A 24096-nucleotide genomic window follows, 5' to 3' on the forward strand; every position below is an offset into this window, starting at 1 on the left:
CACATTGATGTAAGAATCATAAAGTGGAAACAACAAAAGACAACTTGAAAAAGACGCAAATCATTTAATGAATTTTTCGCAAACAAATAAGTTACTAAATGATAGCTATTCACTCTATGAAACTGGTGAAAATGCAATAGAGCAGGGAAACCTTTCTTAAATATATAATTGAGAAAACTAAAAAAATCTGTCAAGTTTTGGGATTAAACTCGGTCCTTTTAAAGAGGTTTTCCACTGCACAGATATTGATCATTGTGGAAACATGAGGGTCAGTGGGTGCTCTTGTCTGCTAGCCCAACTGTCTTTAAAAAGACAGCATGAATCAGTGCTCAATCCACTGAATGCCCGCACTCCTTTCCCGTGAGCATAATACTGCTCAGACAACACAGGGTGAGGGTAAAACAGTGTGGCAATACTTTATTGAACCACCAACAGACAATAGCATGCAGAACAGTCCCAGAAAATACACAAGACGGTGCAAATTACAGAGTCTCACCCTTCCGCTGGTTCACCGAATTAAAGCAGCTGTAACTTCGGGGCTTCCAGGGCCGCCTACCCCCACCAGTGACACCTCAATTTTGGTGGGCACCCAAAGAAAGGAGGTAGCGACAAGCTTAGGAAGCTGACAATCCATTGAGGTATGTGACCAGGTGACCTAATTGTCCCAACCTGGCTTCCCCAAATGTCTCCATTGGGCCACGTGACTGAATAGTCCCAACCTGGCTTCTCCGAAACTTCTCCATGGGTTCAGTGATGCTCAGTTGAGCAGATTTGTATTTCCCTGGGGTCATGGTCCATTAAGCTGACTTCTTGTAGAGTGTATCAAATCTGTATTCCTCCGGTCGGAGCGATGGTGTCCTGACTGCTGTTCTGTAGAGTCTCTCTGCAGAAGGAAAAAGGTACTTTTTATACCCACATCTGTTCTTCAGACCATCATCCACAGGTCAGGGGCAAGGTAGGAGGAGGTCTACTCTTATTGTTTGAGTATTTAATCAATCTGTGTAGCTTGTACTTCACTGTTTGCAGATCAACAAGCTACATGGACTTATACAATGGGTAATCAACACATCATCAAACATTGATTGTTCAATGACCCTGTGTCTTTATCCTCCAAGGATAGCAGCACAATAAACTGTAGGAACTGATATAAGGAGGTAAATGTTAGGGTTGGCGGAACGCACCAAGTATATATATATATATACTGTATATGTATTATTAGGTGCGTTCGCAACCCGGGGTCTACCATGCAGGAGAGGAACCTGCTGCTGGCAAATGGGGGAACTATATGGCGGTATAAGCGAACTCTGTTAACTCCACAGAGTTGCTAGGAACAAGATGCTGTGCCCTGTTAACCTCATAGAGGTACACAGCTACCAACCAGAGCAAACTGTGGTCATGCAGTCAGAGAAAACAGACAAACAACTCCTCACTGGAGGTGCCGGTATTCTAGCTGCTTATTTCAGCCAAGGCCCTGAATACACTCATACAAACTCCTCACTGGAGGTGCTGGCATTCTAAGGGCTTATTTCAGCCAAACCCTAACTGCATTCAGACATGACAACACTGGCGCTGAGCTCATAGACATTGGTTTGATACTAGCGCATGGCTGTGCAGCCATGCAAACTTTTTATAGCTGCAGCATCTTCAGGACCTTCCTAGAGGACCAATGGGAGCTGCTACAGTACCTGAGCAACTTCAGGACCTTCCTAGAGGACCAATGGGAGCTGCTGCAGTATCTGAGCATGTGAACCCCGGCCTCCAATGAGAGGTCTTACCCTGGGCATGCTCAGAACGGGAAAAGCAGGACTTAGTCTCAGAGACGTCTGCTCGCCGCTGACAAGTACTGGCTACAAAGGCAGAGCCTGGAAGAAGGGTAGTAACTAGTGGCTCAGTATCAGCTGGAGCCAGACACTGGGACCAACGTCTCTGCTGAGCAGGCTCCACTGTGGCTGGAGAATAATGGGAGGCCACAGCTGAGGTGGTTCGAGATTCCCCCTGTGCAAAGGCGGGAACTTGACACCTAACAGTAAACAGCAGCCATTCCACAATTCACAAACATTAATTCAATCTACAAGAGACAACGTTCAGACTCATATTTACAATAGTCTATGTCTCTCGACCTACTGAAAAATACGTCTGGCCTAATTAAGTATAAAGTCATCACAATCAGCTATCCTTTGGACAATAAGATCAGTTGATGCATTTTCAATATTGGTATAGTGGAAAAACCCCTTCAAGAAAGGGAGATTAAACTCAGGGCTTACAACGGTTCTTCACTGTCTCATTATTTTAACAGCTGTCTAAGACTTCCTGCTTCTGATATGGAATATTTGGAGAATTTATGAGAAAAATAGGTGAATAAATTCTCCCATTTTATTATATTGACCAGTGAGCCAATAAAGTAGCAAAACAGGCCAAAACATACAAAATCCGGCCAGATTTGGGAACAGTTCTCCATGTTGCATTTTACGACCTGAAAAGAATATCCACCCCACAGTTGGTATTTCTCAGACAGAAAATCTAACCAGAGAATCTTCACACTGGTAAAATGAAAGTAAAATCTGATTTACTAATGATATGCAGTATATTAAAGAAAAATCCTGGGATTTCATCCCTTGTTACTTTGTGTGTCACTATTTATGTTTTTCTCGTAAACCATAGGTCATTTTTAAATAACATACATTGAACTGTTGGAGAAATGTAAGATTACATGGCAACCATTCAAATAATACTTGGGCAACTTGAGTCTACCAGAGTGAGAGCCAATGTTTGTTAGCAGTTTTGTCTCATGGAATAGAGTTCATAGCAGTGGACCCCATTTTATAAGACAACCTTTAAAGACATTCCTTCTCTTGTATTACTAATTCATCGAGTTAACAATAAAATCCATAGTGACATGCGATTCTGCTGGTAGCAGGTGGAAAATTATTGCCCTAGTGGCAACAGATAATGTTCTTGTGAAGTGAAACATGTTGCCTGGTGCCTAGTAATGATCAAATTGATGCAATACTAATTGAATTCAAGTCGCACTTCATGAAATTTACAGGTCACGGCAAAATCAAATAATTCGCAATTCTATTGGTGTGAATCGCCAATAAAATACCATCTGTCATTTTATACATTGCAGAAGACTGCATCAGTAACAGAAGGCTGACATGACCTCAGGCACAACCAAGCAGGCATCCTCATAATGCCTTGCAGCTACCACATCACATAGTATAATGCAGACAACCAGAATGGACCATCTTAGACTGTAAGCTTAGGCAGGAAATGCAGCAGGTATTTTTGACGTACTTTAGGGAGTGAGGTAAGTGAGCTCACAGCTCTGCAAGAAAGATAGGAAGAGAAAATCCTAAAATATTCAAAAAGACTTCAGACAGTAATATGTTGTATAACTGCAGTGCTGAAGATGATAGTAGTTGTCATTGAATAATAAAGAGATTCAATTGATAGATGTCATAGAAAATGTTAAAATATCTATGAAGTCACTCCCATCCCCCATCCCTCCTCTTTTCTCTCACACCAATTTAGAGTAAGAGTAACAGAGATCCTGATACCAACCCTCTTCCTACTCCCCTCTCCCATTTGCAGTAAAGATACAGGAGCTAGCAATCTAAAGCTGCTTTTATGTCAAATGGAAGAGTACAAAGAGATGTGAACCATCTTACTTAAACTGCATGAAGTCCTCTTCTTGCCCTGGTGACTGAACCAGTATGTATTTTGTGCATAGACAAAGAGTACAGATTGGACAAATAGTTTAGACAGGAAAAGGCTTTTTAAATTTTGAGATGATTAAAGGGAATATCTCACACCCTTTAGAAATAGCCATGGTCACTCATCAGACACATACGCAGGAGAGTGGAAGCCTTTTGTCTACAAGAAATGCATGTTGGATTCAGTTGACATTGGGTTCCTGCCGGGGAGGAAAATGTTCCATTAAACCAACTCAGACATTATGTCTCTGAAAGAAAATATAGAATATGGGAATTTGTATAAATCCGATATTAATTAGACATACATTTTCGGCACCTGGGCTACCCAGGCAAAAAGTTACATATTTTCTCATAACTTTAACCCCAACTAAAATGCCCCAAATCCATAGGGGCCAGATAACTGACAACAGCTATGCTATGTTTGGTCTCTAAGTAAAGATAAAATCCTGATAAAAAATGTGCCATCAATTTTGAACATATGCGAACGTCCGGTGAGGAGTTATGGCATAAGTTGGGATTTCATAAACTCATAAAGGGATGATAACAGCCCAAAAACCTGCCCACGTGAGGTTATCATGGAGAGGGGGTGTAAAAGATCAAGCTGAATTGTGATCTGGGTTAGTGTACATATCGTGTATGCAGGGATCCCGATCACTAAACGACCAATCAAAATGCTCTCCTTTAGCTAAACTGAATCATCTCTGTGATCGGTGTAGTAAGTTTATTTTGTTTTGTCCGTTTTATTTTTATATAACTATATATGCTGTTTTTTGTCCCTTTTGTAAAATCTTTTGTAGTTTTCTTAAACACTGCCTCCCTTTGGATTAAGTATAAATTTTAACAGTTCTGTTCCTTTTGTTCTATAAACCACACCTCAAAACCATACGCTATCTATCAGGTGTCCAATCTGCCTGTATAAATGTTTGGTGGTGGCGGCGAGTAGTCTGGGGTTATCGTGGAGTTAGCTGTGACCGCATGGGGGTATATACCTATATTCATGCATTGGAATATATGGTGTATATACCATATGCTCACTGTTAGTTTCCCGATAACTGGCCTGTTAATTCAAATAGCCTGTGGCCTCTCCCTTTATTCGTAGGCCAATCAAGTAGTTGTCTGGAGCAGCAGAGAGTTGTTCCACACAGAGATCACAGCAGGTGCTTCTGCATGACCATCCCATCATATGATAATGTGAAGCTGCGTGGTAAGATCTTGACAATAGAGGTGAGAGATAGGAGAGGTGCCAGCAGCAGTGCCAAACTCAGTGTGCTTGATCAATGAGATGGTCTAGCAGGCATATGAACTAGAAAACACTGTTTTTACTCTTAATACACTAGAAAGCCAAAGCAAGGCTGCATAATAGTTCTTACAGAAAAAAATAATCTGAAATCAGTGTCAGAATATGCGCTTGCATGTCACAAGTGACTATACTGAGTTTTTGCATTCCTTTGACAATCATTTTTGTGAAAGGGATATGATCATTTTAATAATGCAAAAGAAGATTCCTAAACAATTTGATATTTTACTGCAACTGTCTAAGTCACATAGTATGTATATCACAAACAATTTTTAATAATATCTATTTCACTAGTCAAATTTTACATCTGTACAAGACACAACAATACAGTATCCTGTTGAATATGCTGACTTTTTGGCCTTGTACCTTTCTAGCATTTCTTTCTTTTTTTGACACTATAGCTTTGAGAGAAAAGATTCCATTTAAATTTAAATTTATGCTCTTTGGATGCTAAGGAGTCTGGTGGGTGGTACTATTTAGTGATTGAAAGCTATGTCTATATGCACACTCATTAATGGAAAGTAGTTAGTAAAATACAAGTTATGCTAAATACAAGTGTTTCTCACTAAAATAGAATATCACAGGGGCGGACACTGACAGCTTGGGGCCCATGTGCAAGAAATGTGTCTGTGGGCCCCTCTCCAAAGCTACATTATATATATATATATATATATATATATATATATATATAGCCACACACACATACATGTATATATATTACATAGTCTCCTTTGTTATGTATATTGCCGTCCCTTATTATACAGTGCCCTCTCTTGTCATGTACAGTACCGTCCCTTACATATTGGATTATATAGAGCGCTGATTTTTTATTACATACTGTCCTGTCTTGTTAGCTGTATAATGCAATTATGGCTGATGGAGCATGGGAATGCTTCTTTTCTAATGGAGGAGATGTTGGACTGGTCGTCTGGTCACTGGCTCCTCCATCAGCAGTCATTTTACATCTAACAAGAGAGGGGACTATGTAATAAAAGAGGGTGCTGTGAATAACAAAAATAACAAGAATACACTATGTAAGAGACAGCACTGTACATAACAGCAGAGGAAGCTATAAAATATGGGATGGCATCATAAAATAATAAGCGAGTACGCTATATACTAAGGGACTGTGCTATATACTTCCTCCACCTTCCCTTTTCCTAAATTCATTATAAATCCCCCTTCTTCCCATCCCAATACCCCACACCCATCTTGTCCTCTTCCCCCCGCATCCCATTATTGTCCTCTCCCCCACCCCAATCATTGCCCTTTTCACCAGCTCCATCATTGCCTTCCCCACCACTCCCATCATTGCCCTCTTCACCACCTCCATCATTGCTTTCTCCTCCACCACCCCCATTATTGTCCTTTCCACCACCACCATCATTGCCTTTTCCCCACAACTGGTGAAGTATATGCAGAAAGGACATTCTGTTAAAGGGACTCTGTCACCTGAACTTGAAGGGAACAATCTTCAGCCATGGAGGCGGGGTTATCGGGTGTTTGATTCACCCTTTCCTTACCCGCTGGCTGCATGCTGGCTGCAATATTGGATTGAAGTTCATTCTCTGTCCTCCATAGTACACGCCTGCACAAGGCAAGATGTAGGTGCTTCCAACAGGAGTGGGGAGTAAGCCATTACCACACACTGATGGTGGATTATCTCACAGGAGGAAGAGGATCAGTAGTTAACGTTCAAAGAGCCTGATCCTTTTCTCCACCTTTGGGGAGATTCGGGGGGTCCGATTATACATTAATTGCTCTCTTGGACCTGCAAGAATGATCAAATTGTGTTGAGCTCTTTAATGTGCACAGAGGCCTTTAGTGTTAGTCGCATAGCTGGTCCATTGAGTCTCCATTGCCCAAGTTCCCAAATACACCAGGAGCTGCCATTGTTGGGGGTAGATAGACATGAGATAGATGGACAGATAGATATAGATAGACAGATGATAGATAATAGCTAGTAGATAGATGATAGATAATAGATAGATAATAGAGAGAAAGATGGATAGATAGATGATAGATAGATAGAAGATAGATATGGGATAGATAGATGATAGATAGATAGATAGATGGATAGATAGATAGATAGAGAATAGATAGACAGATACTGTAGATAATAGATATATGATAGATAGGAGATACAGATAATAGATAGATGGATAGGTAATAGATAGATAGGAGATACATAGATAGGAGATAGATAGATTATAGATATGGGATGGATAGATACAGATAAAGAGATAGTAAAATCCAATATATTTTGCATCTTAAGGTACCGTCACACTAAGCGACGCTGCAGCGATATAGACAACGATGTCGATCGCTGCAGCGTCGCTGTTTGGTCGCTGGAGAGCTGTCACACACACAGCTCTCCAGCGACCAACGATGCCGAAGTCCCCGGGTAACCAGGGTAAACATCGGGTTACTAAGTGCAGGGCCGCACTTAGTAACCCGATGTTTAACCTGGTTACCATTGGAAATGTAAAAAAAAAACACTACAAACTTACATTCCCGGTGTCTGGTCAGGTCCCTCGCCTTCAGCTTCCCGCACTGACTGTGAGCGCCGGCCGTAAAGCACAGCGGTGACGTCACCAGATTGCCCTCATTATTAGCCGTCCTGCAGGGGCCCCCCTCCACCTCTGGGCCCCTGTGCAGCCGCACCGGCTGAACATGCGGTGTGTCCGCCCCTGGAATATCATCAAAAGGTTAATTTATTTCATTTCTTCAATACAAAAAGTGAAACTCATATATTACAAAGAGTCATTACAAACAGAGTAATCTATTTCAAGTGTTCATTTCTGTTAACGTTGATGATTATGGCTTTCAGCCAATGAAAACCCAAAAGTGATTATCTCAGTAAATTAGAATAATTAACAAAAAACACCTGCAAAGGCTTCCTAAGCATTTAAAAGGGTCCCTTAGTCTGTTTCAGTAGGTTCAACAATCATGGGGAAGACTTCTGACTTGACAGATGTCCAGAGGGAAGTCATTGACACACTCCACAAGGAGGGTAAGCCACAAAAGGTCATTGCTAAAGAAGCTGGCTGTTCACAGAGTGCTGTATCCAAGCATATTAACCCCTTCAAGACCTTGGGATTTTCCGTTTTCCGTGTTCGTTTTTCGCTCCCCCCTTCCCAGAGCCATAACTTTTTTATTTTTCCATCAATATGGCCATATGAGGGCTTATTTTTTGCAGGACGAATTGTACTTTTGAACAACATAATTGGTTTTACCATGTCGTGTACTAGAAAATGGGAAAAAAATTTCAAGTGTGGTGAAATTGCAAAAAAAAGTGCAATCCCACACTTGTTTTTTGTTTGGCTTTTTTGCTAGGTTCACTAAATGCTAGAACTGACCGGATATTATGATTCTCCAGGTCATTACGAATTCATAGACACCTAACATGTCTAGGTTTTCTTTTATCTAAGTGGTGGAAAAAAATCCAAAGAATTGCACCATAGCGTTTCCATTTTCCGTGATCTGGAGTCGTTTGAGGGCTTATTTTTTGCGTGCCGAGCTGACATTTTTATTGTTACCACTTTTATGCAGATACGTTCTTTTAATTAGCCTATATTGCATTTTAATGCAATGTCGCGGCGACCAAAAAAACGTAATTCTGGCGTTTCAAATTTTTTTCTCACTACGCTGTTTAGCGATCAGGTTAATACTTTTTTTTATTGATAGATTGGGCGATTCTGAATGCGGCAAAACCAAATATGTGCAGGTTTGATTTTTTTATTGTTTTATTTTGAATGGGGCGAAAGGGTGCTGATTTAAACCTTTATATTTTTTTATATTTTTCACTTTTTTTTATTTTTTTAACTTTTGCCATGCTTCAATAGCCTCCATGGGAGGCTAGAAGCTGGCACAACTCGATCGGCTCTGCTACATAGAAGCGATCATCAGATCGCTGCTATGTAGCTGAAATGCAGGCTTGCTATGAGCACCGACCACAGGGTGGCGCTCACAGCAAACCCGTATCAGTAACCATAGAGGTCTCAAGGACCTCTATGGTTACTATGCAGAAGCATCGCTGACCCCGATCATATGACGGGGGTCGGTAATGCGCTCATTTCTGGCCCGATGGCCGGAAGCGCCGGTTAAATGCCGCTGTCTGCGTTTGACAGCGGCATTTAATTAGTTAATAGCGACGGGTGAATCGCAATTTCACCCGCCACTATTGCGGGCACATGTCAGCTGTTCAAAACAGCTGACATGTCCCGGCTTTAATGCGGGCTTACCGCCGGAGCCCGCATCAAAGCGGTGGTTCTGACCTCGAACGTACTATCCTGTCCGAGGTCAGAAAGGGGTTAATGGAAAGTTGAGTGGAAGGAAAAAGTGTGGTAAAAAAGGTGCCCCATCAACCGGGATAACCGCAGCCTTGAAAGGATTGTTAAGAAAAGGCCATTCAAAAGTTTTGGGGAGATTCACAAGGAGTGGACTGCTTCTGGAGTCATTGCTTCAAGAGCCACCATACACACACATGTCCAGGACATGGGCTACAAGTGTCGCATTCCTTGTATCAAGCCACTCATGATCATTAGACAATGCCAGAAGCATTTTACCTGGGCCAAGGAGAAAAAGAACTGGGCTATTGCTCAGTGGTCCAAGGTGTTGTTTTCAGATGAAAGTTAATTTTACATTTCATTTGGAAATCAAGGTCCCAGAGTCTGGAGGAAGAGTGGAGGGCCACAAAATCCAAGCTGCTTGAGGTCTAGTGTGAAGTTTCCACAATCATTGATGGTTTGGAGAGCCATGTCATCTGCTGGTGTAGGTCCACTGTGTTTTATGAATGCCAAAGTCAGCAAAGCCATCTACCTGGAAATTTTATGGCACTTCATGATTCCCTCTGCTGACAAGCTTTTTGGATATGGAAATGTAATTTTCCAGCAGGACTTGGCACCTTTCCCCACTGCCAAAAGTACCAACATCTGGTTTAAAAATAACAGTATCACTGACCTTAACCCCATAGAGAATCTTTGGGGTATTGTCAAGAGGTAGATGAGAGACACCAGACCCAACAATGCAGAAGAGCTGAATGCTGCTATCAAGGCAACCTGGGCTTCCATAACACCTCAGCAGTGCCCAGGTTGATCGCCTCCATACCACCCAACATTGATGCAGTAATTGATGCAAAAGGATCCTCGACCAAGTATTGAGTGCATTTAATGGCCATACATTTAAGTAGGCCAACATTTCGAATTTTAAAATCATTTTTCAAGCTGCTGTTATAAAGTATTCTAATTTACTGAGATAATGACTTTGGGGTTTTCATTGGCTGTAAGCCATAATCATCAGCGTAAACAGAAATAAACCCTTGAAATAGATCACTTTGTTTGCAATGACTCTATATAATATACTAGCTGAAGAGCCCGGCGTTGCCTGGGCATAGTAAATATCTGTGGCTAGTTATAGCACCTCACGTCTCTTATTTTCCCATCATGCCTCTCATTTTCTCCCTTACACCTCTCATTTTCCCCCTCACTCCTCTCATTCCCCTCTAACACTTGTCATTTCGACCTCACATCTGTCATTTTCCGATCACTCCACTATTTTCCCTCACTCCTCTCATTTTGCACTCACACCTTTTCTTTTCACCTCACACCTCTCATTTTCACCTCAGTATATACATGTTTGTCATCTCCCTTATATATAGTATACACCTGTATGTCTTCTCTTGTATATAGTATATACCTGTATGTCATCTCCCCTGTAAATAGTATATACCTGCTGCATGTCATCTCCTCCTGTATATTGCATATACCCATGTGTCATCTCCTCCTGTATATAGTATATACCTGTATGTCATCTCTTCTGTATATATAGGAGGAGATGACATACAGGTATATAGTATATACAGAAGAGATGGCATACAGGTATATACTATATACAGGAGGAGATGACACATGGGTATATACTATATACAGGAGGAGATGACATGCAGCAGGTATATACTATATATAGGAGGAGATGACATACAGGTATATAGTATATAGTATATACCTGTATGTCATCTCCTGTATATAGTATATACCTGTATGTCATCTCCATTGTATATAGTATATACCTGCTGTATGTAATCTCCTCCTCTATATACCCATGTGTCATCTCCTCTTTTATATAGTATATACCTGTATTTCATCTCCTGTATATAGTATATACGTGTGTCATCTCCTCCTGTATATAGTATATACCTGTGTATCATCTGCCCTGTATGTAGTATATACCTGTGTATCATCTGCTCCTGTATATAGTATATACCTGTGTGTCATCTCCTCCTGTATATAGTATATACCTGTATGTCATCTCCTCCTGTATATAGCATATACCTGTGTGTCATCTCCACTGTATATAGTATATACCTGTGTCATCGCCCCTGTATATAGTATGTACCTGCATGTCATCTCCCCTGTATATAGTATATACCAGGTTGTCATCTCCTACTGTATATAGTGTATACCTGTATGTCATCTCCTCCTGTATATAGTATATACCTGTGTGTCATGTCCTCCTGTATATCGTATATACCTGTATGTCATCTCCTCCTGTGTATATAGTATATACATGTGTCATCTCCCCTGTATATAGTATATATGTGTGTCATCTCCTCCTGTATATAGTATATACCTGTCTGTCATCTCCTCCTGTATATAGTATATATCTGTGTGTCATCTCCTCCTGTATATAGTATATACGTGTGTCATCTCCTGGTGTATATAGTATATACCTGTAAGTTATCTCCTCCTGTATATAGTATATACCTGTGTGTCATCTGCTCCTGTATACAGTATATACCTGTGTGTCATCTTCTCCTGTATATAGTGTATACCTGTGTGTCATCTCTCCTGTATATAGTATATACCTGTGTGTCATCTCTCCTGTATATAGTATATATCTGTGTGTCATCTCCTCCTGTATTAGACCGCGTTCACACGTTATTTGGTCAGTATTTTTACCTCAGTATTTGTAAGCTAAATTGGCAGCCTGATGAATCCCCAGCCAACAGGAAGCCCTGCCCCCTGGCAGTATATATTAGCTCACACATACACACGATAGACAGGTCATGTGACTGACAGCTGCCATATTTCCTATATGGTACAGTTGTTGCTCTTGTAGTTTGCCTGCTTATAAATCAGATTTTTATTTTTGAAGGATAATACCAGACTTGTGTTTAGGGTGAGTTTCATGTGTCAAGTTGTGTGTGTTGAGTTGCATGTGGCGACATGCATGTAGTGACTTTTGTGAGATGAGTTTTGTGTGGCGACATGCGTGTAGCAACTTTTTGTGTGTCGAGTTGCATGTGACAGGTTAGTGTAGCAAGTTGTGTGCAGCAAGTTTTGCGCATGCCGAGTTTTGCGCGTGGCGAGTTTTAAGTGTGGTGCATTTTGAGTATGTGCAAGTTTTGTGTGAGGCAACTTTTGCATGTGTTGCAACTTTTGTGCATGTGGCAATTTTTCCGCGTGTGCAAGTTTTGCATGTGGCAAGTTTTCCATGAGGTGAGTTTTGCACGTGCGGCTAGATTTGCGTGAGCCTAGTTTTGCATGTGGTGAGTTTTGCGCGTGGCGAGTTTTGAGCGGCGACTTTTGTGTTTCGACTTTTATGTGGCGAGGTTGGTGTATGTGTGGTGAAATGTGTGCTTAGGGTGGTATATGTGTTCAAGCACGTGGTAGTGTGTGGCGCATTTTGTGTGTGTGTTCATATCCCCGTGTGTGGTGAGTATCCCATGTCGGGGCCCCACCTTAGCAACTGTACGGTATATACTCTTTGGCGCCATCGCTTTCACTCTTTAAGTCCCCCTTGTTCACATCTGGCAGATGTCAATTTGCCTCCAACACTTTTCCTTTCACTTTTTCCCCATTATGTAGATAGGGGCAAAATTGTTTGGTGAATTGGAACGCGCGGGGTTAAAATTTCACCTCACAAAATAGCCTATGACGCTCTCGGGGTCCAGACGTGTGACTGTGCAAAGTTTTGTGGCTGTAGCTGCGACGATGCAGATGCCAATCTCACACATACACACATACATACATACATACATACATACATACATACATACATTCAGCTTTATAAATTAGATGAGTTTCACTTTTTATATTGAAGAACTGAAATAAATTAACTTTTTAATGATATTCTAGTTTTAGTGAGAAACACTTGTACTTTCCCACCAAAGTATTTATCAGTCTGCTAACCTTCTCTTGCTACTCAGTAACAATGATCAGTGCCGAAGGATCCCTTTAAGACTCATCAGATCAGGTCAGGAAAGTGTACATATAGACAGCATTTGTCATATAAAAAAAAATATTTTTAGCATGCTTACAATATACAAGTCCATCAGTGGAGAACAATAACTGTACTGTAGGATTATTCATCTCCCATACCGGGGCTATAGCCCACATAATGTCCTAGAAAATTTCATAACCCAGTATTCAACAGCAGCATCAATATAAGGAAATGAAACATATTTCTGAATATGCTCAATATAAACCATAGCTCTGGTTATTATGCGGCTGTATGAATGTTCTGAATATAAATGAACACAAGTGACTAATTGTATCTTTGCTCATGGTTTAGATTGCACACTATCGCCTTAATGGGGTGTTTTCAGTAATTTCATAACATTCACAGGATTATTGGACTAATTGGATTTTAATTCAGAATAACTGTGACAGCATAAAAATGAGTCTCCACACATGCTAATGAGGAGATCTCTCGCATACGAGTTGGATATAAATACAGAGATGAGCTATAAATATTTCATATGCAATTAATTGAATCCTGCCCTAGTTGAATGTGACGTTGCGTTTCGAAGATGTCAATCACATGGAGAGTGGAGGGCAAAATGTACGAAAATCATTCCCTTGTTCTAGGATCTTTCATTAGTAAGGATATAGAGTATGCGCATTGCTGTAGAGTGCACTAGTGGAATACATATATGAAAGTGGGGGCTGGGGAAACGCCTGTGATTCCTGCTACTTTCAGCTACATGGAAAATTGTACTGTTAATTAATTAGGTTTCAGCCTGACACAGCGGCTTTTGAAGAGAGGATTTTTTTTCTTTCACTGAGCTTCTCACAAATAGATTTATAGATGTAATTGCTCCATTGAGTGACCCTTTGAAAGAAAAGGCTAATTAAAGCAGCCATCAGTCAGAAAGTGTGAATGTGACAGTCACCAGCATGTGGCATTCTGTAAACAAAGCCCTCTACTCTCAGTTAATGGCCATTTGGAAATCCATTAGTCACTGAAATAAAATTAGAGGTTTTCTTCTCTTTTTTATTTTCTCAAAATTCTGTGCTTCTATTTTATTTTAAAATAATACAAAGTCCAATATACAGTTTTGAGATAGACTAAGTACGCACTCTTTGAATTTGATAGTTTTATGTGTCAATACATACTAAAGAAAAGCATCTGATCCACTGGCTTGGTTCATATTGCGTTAATGTGACCGCGCTAACGGACAGCGTTGCACGGCAAAATTAACGCCGTGCAACGCGTCCGTTAGCGCGCCCATTAACAGCAATGGGGACGCGCATCACTAGCGCGTGCCATTTTCGGCACGCGCTAGCGATGTGCCGGTGTTTTGTGGCGCGCCGCGGACGCTGCAAGCAGCGTCCGCGGGACGCCCGAGGTCCGTTCCCCGCTCTCGCAGATCGGAGATCTGCGAGAGCGGGGACGTTTAACGCGACCCCATAAAACAACATTGCGTTAGCGCAATCAGCTAGCGCTAGGCGCTAAACGGATTGCACTAACGCAATATGAACCTAGCCTTAAAAAGTCTTGCTCCGTTTTGTTCATTTTTGCCTAGCTGCTTTCGATCAATGTATTTTTTTCTGGCATTTGTATTACTGTCACCTCTATTTTTTTTTAAATTGGACCAGCACTAATCAGATTGGACCCAGATGTTTCTAAATTAGCAGGAGACTTCGGGAGGGGTTCCGCCTATTTTTGCTCTCAGTTCACAGTCCGAGAGCTTGTGGAAGGTGAGTTTTTTCACATCTATTCACCTGGTGTTGGTGCTGGGTGGAGGTCATTGTCTCTGTGGCTTTGTGCCTGTGGGACATAGTGGCCTGGAATTCTGGGCACTCAGCTTCCCAGCATGGGTGCTGTGGGGCACCAGGTCATCTGCCCTGCTGGTGCACTGTCGCTACGATATTGATTTGCACACGGTGCAGCAACCTTCAGGCTAGCGACCCACTGAGAGGTTCGCCGTAACATTGCAGTGGGCTTCATACAGTCTGATCAGAATGTTAAACTAAGAACCTCATATTCATTTTTCTACATTTTTGCCTAGTGTCATTAGATCATCATATGATTTTTGGAGGTATGGTCCATTTCTACAGTTCTGGCATAATTTAGGATTTAGCACATGACAAATTATACCGTGTAATTTTTTTTTTATCTAAACAGGGTCAAATGCAGAAGCAATGTATGAAAAACTAAGTACACCCTTATTTCTTCCATAGGAATTAAGATTCCAAGTCGCAGGCAGGTGCTGCAAATCAAATGCCCTTGATCATTTGTTTACCAGTAAGTTTGGCCACCACTATAAAAGCAGAAGTTTTGATAGTTTGCTGGCCTGGAGCATTTAAACATGTGTCGACACAATACCAATGAGAAAAGATGTCATAATAATCTTAGAAAAGCAATTGTTGTTGCCCAACTGTATTACTGTTCTAATTTCAAGACCGTCTAAGGACCAGATATATTTTAATTATGATTTGATACATAATAACAAAAAATTCCAAGACGGTGTACTGTTTTTCTCATGACTGTATACGCTCAATGTATACTGCATTGTCTGTAGAATAACTAGTTCATAAAATCATGATGTAAAAAAAAATTGGAAAGAAAATTGGGGTTGAATATTGTATCTAGGCATCATTCACACATTAAGTGCTGTTCTTTACCATACAGAGGTATTCCAGAGATTGCATGCACAAAGCTATCCCTACCTAAAAGCTTTAGACATACAAATCTTAAAGGAAACAAATCTATATTCATCTATATTCATTTGTATAAAAGAAAATGCATAAAGATACATACATTAAAATAGGAATGCTATTATATACAGTTAAGAGCCGTAATATGTACAGTAGCTAGATCCAAGTAATAAGAAGTGCTTATTCAGCAGACATACCCAAAAGAGACAGATACATAGTGTGGAGTCCTGACTCCTGTCGTGACTAACTGCCGTTGAAATAACTGCACTTCAAAAAACTTTGCTGCCGGGAGACGCGTGCCTGACCCGCACGCGTGCCCCCTTGGAATGCTACTAAATTTATAGGACTAAGGGAGACTAGGGAGTCCACCACTCCTTATGGGTCATTTGCATCAAAGCTGTTCCATCCAGCATGTCCACATGGATGTTCCCTCTCTGAACCCTGCTTATACAGGTACTATACAGATGATCAGGTTTTCAAATACATCAGATAGGGATTATATACATTAGTTAGGACTGCTCTATATGGGTATACCTTGACGATTGGTAGAGCAGCTTGGTATACTTTTTTTTGCAAAAAAAATATCAACTAAATACCGTTTTTTCCATTTTTTGACTAGCACTTGCTTATTACTGTGATTTTTTTACAACAGAGTATTTTTGACCTCACTGTGCTCTTTTGTGTCTTCACGTTTCTTGGTGGTGTGTGAACAGGTTCCTACAGACTTGTTCAATGTGCAAGTAGCCAATGTGTTTCTGGTTCTATAATTGTTCTCTTGTTTCTACAAGACTAAGGAGTCCACCACTCCTTATGGGTCATTTGCATCAAAGCTGTTCCATCCAGCATGTCCACATGGATATTCCCTCTCTGAACCCTGATTATACAGGTACTATACAGATGATCAGGTTTTTAAATACATCAGATAGGGATTATATACATTAGTCAGGACTGCTCTATATGGTTATACCTTGACGATTGGTGGAGTAGCTTAGTATACTTTTTTTTGCAAAAAAAGTATCAACTAAATACCCTGTTTTTTCCATCTTTTGACTAGCACTTGCTTATTACTGTGATTTTTTTACAACATAGTATTTTTGACCTCACTGTGCTCTTTTGTGTCTTTAAATTTGTAGGACTAAAGGTACCGTCACACTTAGCGACGCTGCAGCGATACCGACAACGATCCGGATCGCTGCAGCGTCGCTGTTTGGTCGCTGGAGAGCTGTCACACAGACCGCTCTCCAGCGACCAACGATGCCGGTAACCAGGGTAAACATCGGGTAACTAAGTGCAGGGCCGCGCTTAGTAACCCGATGTTTACCCTGGTTACCATCCTAAAAGTAAAAAAAAAAAAACACTACATACTTACCTACAGCCGTCTGTCCTCCAGCGCTGTGCTCTGCACTCCTCCTGTACTGTCTGTGTGAGCACAGCGGCCGGAAAGCAGAGCGGTGACGTCACCGCTCTGCTTTCCGGCTGACCGATGCTCACAGCCAGTACAGGAGGAGAGCAGAGCACAGCGCTGGAGGACAGACGGCTGTAGGTAAGTATGTAGTGTTTGTTTTTTTTACTTTTAGGATGGTAACCAGGGTAAACATCGGGTTACTAAGCGCGGCCCTGCGCTTAGTTACCCGATGTTTACCCTGGTTACCAGTGAAGACATCGCTGAATCGGTGTCACACACGCCGATTCAGCGATGTCTGCGGGGAGTCCAGCGACCAAATAAAGTTCTGGACTTTCTTCTCCGACCAGCGACAGCACAGCAGGGGCCTGATCGCTGCTGCCTGTCACACTGGACGATATCGCTAGCGAGGACGCTGCAACGTCACGGATCGCTAGCGATATCGTCTAGTGTGACGGTACCTTTAGTAGAGGATCAAGTGAGAGGGATTGTGGGACATTATTTGTGATAAGCAATTGGCCAACACACCAGGGGAGGTTACATGATCAAAGGCACTGGGCCTGGCTACAACCATATGCTGTAACACCTTGCACCAGGTAATATCTCCTGTGACCCCAGCATGGATATATGGCAGTAAGCATTGAATACAATGCCACAAATGAATTTAGCAAAAATTCAGCAGGCACATTAAAGGAATTGTTGCAAGATGATAGGCAGCAGATGACAGCAAGCAGAGATTGTACCATTAAAGGAATTGTTGCAAGATGATAGGCAGCAGATGACAGCAAGCAGAGATTGCACCATTAAAGGAAATGTTGCAGGATGATAGGCAGCGGATGACAGCAAGCAGAGATTGCACCATTAAAGGAAATGTTGCAGAATGATAGGCAGAAGATTATTATTATTATTTATTTATATAGCACCATTGAATCCATGGTGCTGTACATGTGAAGGGGTTACATACAAATTACAGATATCACTTACAGTAACAACTGATGCAGAGAGGCGAAGACCCTGCCCTTGCGGGCTTATATTCTACAGGATTATGGGGAAGGAGACAATATGTTGAGGGTTGCAGGAGCTCCGGTGTTGGTGAGGCAGTATTTCTGGTAGTGATGAGGAGGCAGTGGGGTCAGTGCAGGCTGTAGGCTTTCCTGAAGAGGTGGGTTTTCAGGTTCCATCTGAAGGATCCGAATGTCGTTGATAGTCGGACGTGTTGGAGCAAAGAATTCCAGAGGATGGGGGATATTCGGGAGAAGTCTTGGATGAGGAGAGAATAAGTGTGGAGGAGAGAAGGAGATCTTGGGAGGACCGAGATCATGTGAGGGAAGATATCACGAGATTAGTTCAGAGATATATGGAGGAGACAGGTTATGGATGGCTTTATAGGTCAGTATTAGTAATTTTAACTTGCGCTGAGGGAATGGGAGCCAGTGAAGAGATTTGCGGAGGGGGGAAGCGGAGGAGTAGCGAGGAGAGAGATGAATTTGTCGGGCAGCAGAGTTAAGGATGGACTGGAGAGGTGCAAGGGTGTTACCAGGGAGGCAACAGAAAAGGATATTGCAGTAGTCAAGGCGGGAGATGATGAGGGCATACACAAGCATTTTAGTAGATTGACGGTTGAGGAAAGGATGGATTCTGGAGATATTTTTGAGCTGGAGGCGACAGGAGGTGGAGAGAGCTTGGATGTGCGGCTTGAAGGATAGGGCAGAGTCAAAGGTTACTCCGAGGCAGCGGACTTCCGGTACGGGGAAAGCATGATGTTGTTAATTGTGATAGATAGGTCAGGTATGTAAGATCTGGCTGATAGACACTCCGGGATTCTGGACAGCAGACCAGTGACATCTGGGCCAGAAAGGTAAATCTGAGTGTCATCAGCATAAAGGTGGTACTTGAAACCATAAGACTTTATGAGTTGTCCCAGGCCAAGTATATAGATTGAGAAGAGTAGGGGTCCTAGAACAGAGTCTTGGGGGACTCCAACAGAGAGAGGGTGGGATGAGGCGGTAGTGTGGGAGATGCTGAATGTGCGGTTGGAAAGGTACGAGGAGATCTAGGATAGGACGAGGTCTTTGATGCCAAAGGAAGAGAGGATCTGTAGTAGGAGGCAGTGGTCAACTGTGTCGAAAGCAGAGGATAGGTCTAGAAGGAGGAGTATAGAGTATTGTCCTTTAGCTTTGGCTGTAAGTAGGTCATTAGTGATTTTGGTCAGGGCTCTCTCAGTTGAGTGATGGGGAGGAAACCAGATTATAGATGAGAGGTGGGAGGAAAGTTCAGCATGGACATGCTGCTCCAGGAGTTTGGAAGCAAACGGGAGCAGCGATATTGGGCAATAGCTGGACATGGCAGTTGGATGGAGGGTTAGCTTTTTAAGGATAGGCATGATTGTGGCATGTTTCAAAGCAGAAGGGAAGGTGCCAGAAGTTAGTGATAGGTTGAAGAGGTGGGTTAGGGATGGGATAAGTGAGGTGGTGAGGTTGGGAAGGAGGTGGGATGGGATTGGGTCGAGTACACAGGTGGCGAGGTACGATTTGGAAAGGAGACAATTAAGCCCCCCTTCAGTGATGTTGGATAGGGAGGTTATGGGGTTTGGGCATTGGTCTGGTATACAAAGGGGTTGTGGTGGCTAAACAATGAAGACTTGCCTTGTTTGGTCGATCTTATTTTTAAAGTGTGTGGCAAAGTCCTCAGCAGAGATGAGGGAGGTTGGAGGGGGCAGTGGGGGGCGAAGGAGGGAGTTAAAGGTTTTGAATAACTGTTTGGGGTTGTAGGATAGGGAAGATATGAGGGTTGTGAAGTAGGCCTGTTTAGCAGAGGTGAGAGCATATTTAAAAGCGAGTGTTGCCTGTTTGAATGCAGTGAAGTCATCTTGCGAGTGTGTTTTCTTCCAACGCCGCTCTGCAATCCTGGACATTTGCCGGAGCTTTTTAGTGGTGTTATTGTGCCAAGATTGTTTATTGATACGCTGCACTCTGCCATGAATGAGAGGGGCAACCGTGTCAATAGCTGATGCGAGAGTGGCATTGTAGAAAGCAGCGGCACTGTCTGTGTCGTGGAGTGAGGATATGGATGCCAATGGTAGGATAGAGTCAGAGAGTGTGTGGGTGTCTAAGTGTGCAAGGTTTCTGCAGGGGTGCGCATGTTTCTGGACATGGATGACTGGTGAGGAGGACAGGGATGAGAAGGCGAGTAGATGGTGGTCGGATAGAGGGAGAGGGGAGGTGGAGAAGTTAGATAGCGAGCAGAGATGGGTGAAGACCAGGTCTAGTGTATGTCCGTCTGTGTGGGTGGCTGCGGAGGACCACTGAGTAAGTCCAAAAGATGAAGTAGGGGACAGAAGTTTGGAGGCTGTTAACTGAAGGGTATCAGTGGGGATATTGAAGTCACCCATGATGATGGTGGGAATGTCAGCAAAGAGAAAGTGAAGAAGCCAGGTGGAGAATTGGTCAATAAAGGCAGTGGCCGGGCCCGGAGGTCGGTATATGATGGCCACTTGGAGGTTGGAGGGAGAGTAGATGCGGACAGAGTGGACTTCAAAAGAGGGGAGGATAAGGGAGGGAAGAGGTGGGATTGGGTTAAAGGTGCGTTTGAAGAAAGGAGAAGACCCACTCCTCCACCATGTCTGTTGCCAGGGCGAGGGGTGTGGGTGAAGTGGAGGCCACCGTAACACAGTGCAGCAAGGGAGGCGGTGTCAGAGGGTGTTAGCCATGCTTCTGTGAGGCCAAGGAAGGCAAGATTGTGAGAGAGAAAAAGGCATGAATCACATGAAGCTTATTGCAGATTGAGTCGGCATTCCAGAGTGCTCCAGAGAAAGGGAGCAGGGGGGTGGGCGTCAGGGACACAGGTTTTATGTTGGAAATATTGCGGTAGTTCATATTAGATAGGGAGCAGTAGGAGGGGGTAGTAATGGGAGGTATGAGCTGTGGGGGTCTAGGGTTGGGAGATATGTCTCAAGCAGTGAGGAGAAGCAGAGAAAGGGAGAGCATGTGGGAGAAGGACAGTGGCCGGCTTGTTTTATGTTTTATTAGGACAGATTTGATAACAGCAAGCAGAGATTGTACCATTAAAGGAATTGTTGCAGGATGATAGCCAGCAGATGACAGCAAGCAGAGATTGTACCATTAAAGGAAATGTTGCAGGATGATAGGCAGCAGATGACAGCAAGCACAGATTGTACCATTAAAGGAATTGTTGCAGGATGATAGGCAGCAGATGACAGCAAGCAGAGATTGTACCATTAAAGAAAATGTTGCAGAATGATAGGCAGCAGATGACAGCAAGCAGAGATTGTACCATTAAAGGAATGGTTACAGGATGATAGGCAGCAGATGACAGCAAGCAGAGATTGTACCATTAAAGGAAATGTTGCAGGATGATAGGCAGCAGATGACAGCAAGCACAGATTGTACCATTAAAGGAATTGTTGCAGGATGATAGGCAGCAGATGACCGCAAGCAGAGATTGTACCATTAAAGAAAATGTTGCAGAATGATAGGCAGTAGATGACAGCAAGCAGAGATTGTACCATTAAAGGAATTGTTGCAGGATGATAGGCAGCAGATGACAGCAAGCAGAGATTGTACCATTAAAGGAATTGTTGCAGGATGATAGGCAGCAGATGACAGCAAGCAGAGATGGTACCATTAAAGGAAATGCCCTGAGTGGGACCATCATACAATACTGGGGCTATAAAGTGAACCATCATACTTATTGGGCTGTAAACAAGTTCATCATACCAAATGAGGGCTGTAGGGAACCATCATACTGTATTGGAACTGTTAGGAGGATCCTCCTACTGTATGGAAGCTAAGAGGGAGACTGTTATACTGTATAAGAGCTGTTAGGGGGGGGGCCTTATACTATATGGAGGCTGTGGGGGACCATCATACTGTATTGTGGCTATGAGGGGACCTTTGTACTATATGGGGCTGTGGGGACTATCAAACTCTATTGAGGCTGTGAGGGGGACCCTCATACTATATGAGGGCTCCCATCATACAGTATTAAGGCTGTGAAGGGGATCAACATACATTACTGGGTATTACAAACTGAATTGGGGTTGTAAATAGGTTCATCATACTATAAGGGGCTATAGGCAAACAACCTACTGTATTGGGGCTGTAATGCGGGCCATCATACTGTATTGGGCCTCGGCGTCCATCATACTGCAGTGGCAACGTAAACTTTTGCATTTTTTTTATAAAACTGTGATTGCTTCTGTCTGGTTGTTGTGCTGCCATTTTCCTGGTGATTTTAGTAAACTGGAAGAAAATGGTTGTCAGCTAGGAGGATGAAAGTTGTGTTTTACATTGTTTTATCCATTTATGTGTTAGTTTTCAAAATTCAATGTGACAAATATTTTGCATATTTTGCCATGGGTAGTCGAATTTTGCCTAAAAATGTTTTTAAAATTTTTTTGTGTTTTTTGGTTAAAACATGGCAAACACAAAGCCAAATTTATCACCAGATGTCAGGAAGCTTATTATTCTGAGAGTGATGTCAGGCAAAAGCCAAAAATAGGTAGCTATAGAATTCAACTGCTTACAAAGTAAAGCATCACTTAATATAAAGAAAGAAAAAGGGTATAAAATAGCTGACAAACCTAGAAGTGGACAGCCATAGAAAACTTCCTCCAAAGTTGATCACATTATTAAGAAAAAAATCAGTATCTGATGTCCATAAAAGTACTGTACAAATTTCACATGAAAAGAATGAAGAATATGGGGTCAAAGTGAGTTGCCAAACTGTGGTGCGAAGGCTAAGAGCAGTAGGGTTGAATGCACGAGTTCCAGTCAAGAAGCCTTTCATCTCTTCAAAGAACCAGAAGATCTGACTTGAGTTTGCTAAAGAACACAGCCAATGGAAAGAGACAGATTGGTCTAAGGTGTTGTGGTCGGATGAATCCAAGATCAATCTGTTTGGTAGTGATGGCAAGCACTATATATACCGTCCAATTGGAAAACGTAATGATGTAAGGTACCAAACACGTAAAGTGAAATATGGTGGTGGCAATGTCATGGTTTGGGGCTACTTTTCTGCATCTACCACTGGCCCTCTGCATAGAATTGATGGAAATATGAATGCTACCATGTACAATAATATACTGGAGAATGTAATGCTGCTACATGGTAAAACCAAAATAGGCAGGGGCTGGAAATTTCAGCAAGACAATGATCCTAAGCACACATCCAATTTAGTCAAAAATTGGTTAGCAAAGAAAAATGCTCCCTTGTTGCAATGGCCAAGCCAAACACATGATTTAAACCCTATAGAGCACCTTTGGGATGAGTTAGGGTGATGAGTTGGGGCCCATACCCATAGCAATAAATATGAATTGTTTGCAGATTTGCAGAAGTAATGGAGCAAGATCCCTCAGGATATCTTGAATACCCCAGTGGCTTCAGTGCCTCGTCGGTGTGGTGCAGTAATTAAAGCAAGAGGTTATGCTACAATATACCAAGTTATGGCATTATAAACACTTACCGTATATACTCGAGTATAAGCCGACCCGAGTATAAGCCGACCCCCCTAATTTTGCCACAAAAAACTGGGAAAACTTATTGACTCGAGTATAAGCCTAGGGTGGAAATGCAGCATTTACCGGTGAATTTCAAAAATAAAAATAGATCATTATTTCCCCATTGCTGTGCCATATAGTGCTCTGCACCGTTCATATTTCCCCATAGGTGTGAACCATATAGTGCTCTGCACCGTTCATTGTGCCCCCTAGCTGTGCCATAT

General features: G+C 42.3%; 1 long non-coding RNA gene across 2 annotated transcripts in view; it reads right to left on the reverse strand.

Moving 5' to 3' along the window:
- Positions 1 to 274: 274 nt before the first annotated feature.
- Positions 275 to 24096, reverse strand: part of LOC138641400 (uncharacterized) — a 95677-nt gene continuing 71855 nt past the window's right edge. For both annotated transcript variants that reach the window (XR_011313817.1, XR_011313818.1), the window contains exon 3: positions 275 to 883. This is a non-coding gene — a long non-coding RNA (uncharacterized lncRNA). The remainder of the gene's footprint in view (positions 884 to 24096) is intronic.

This window comes from Ranitomeya imitator, chromosome 6, assembly GCF_032444005.1.
Source record: "Ranitomeya imitator isolate aRanImi1 chromosome 6, aRanImi1.pri, whole genome shotgun sequence".
NCBI lineage: Eukaryota > Metazoa > Chordata > Amphibia > Anura > Dendrobatidae > Ranitomeya > Ranitomeya imitator.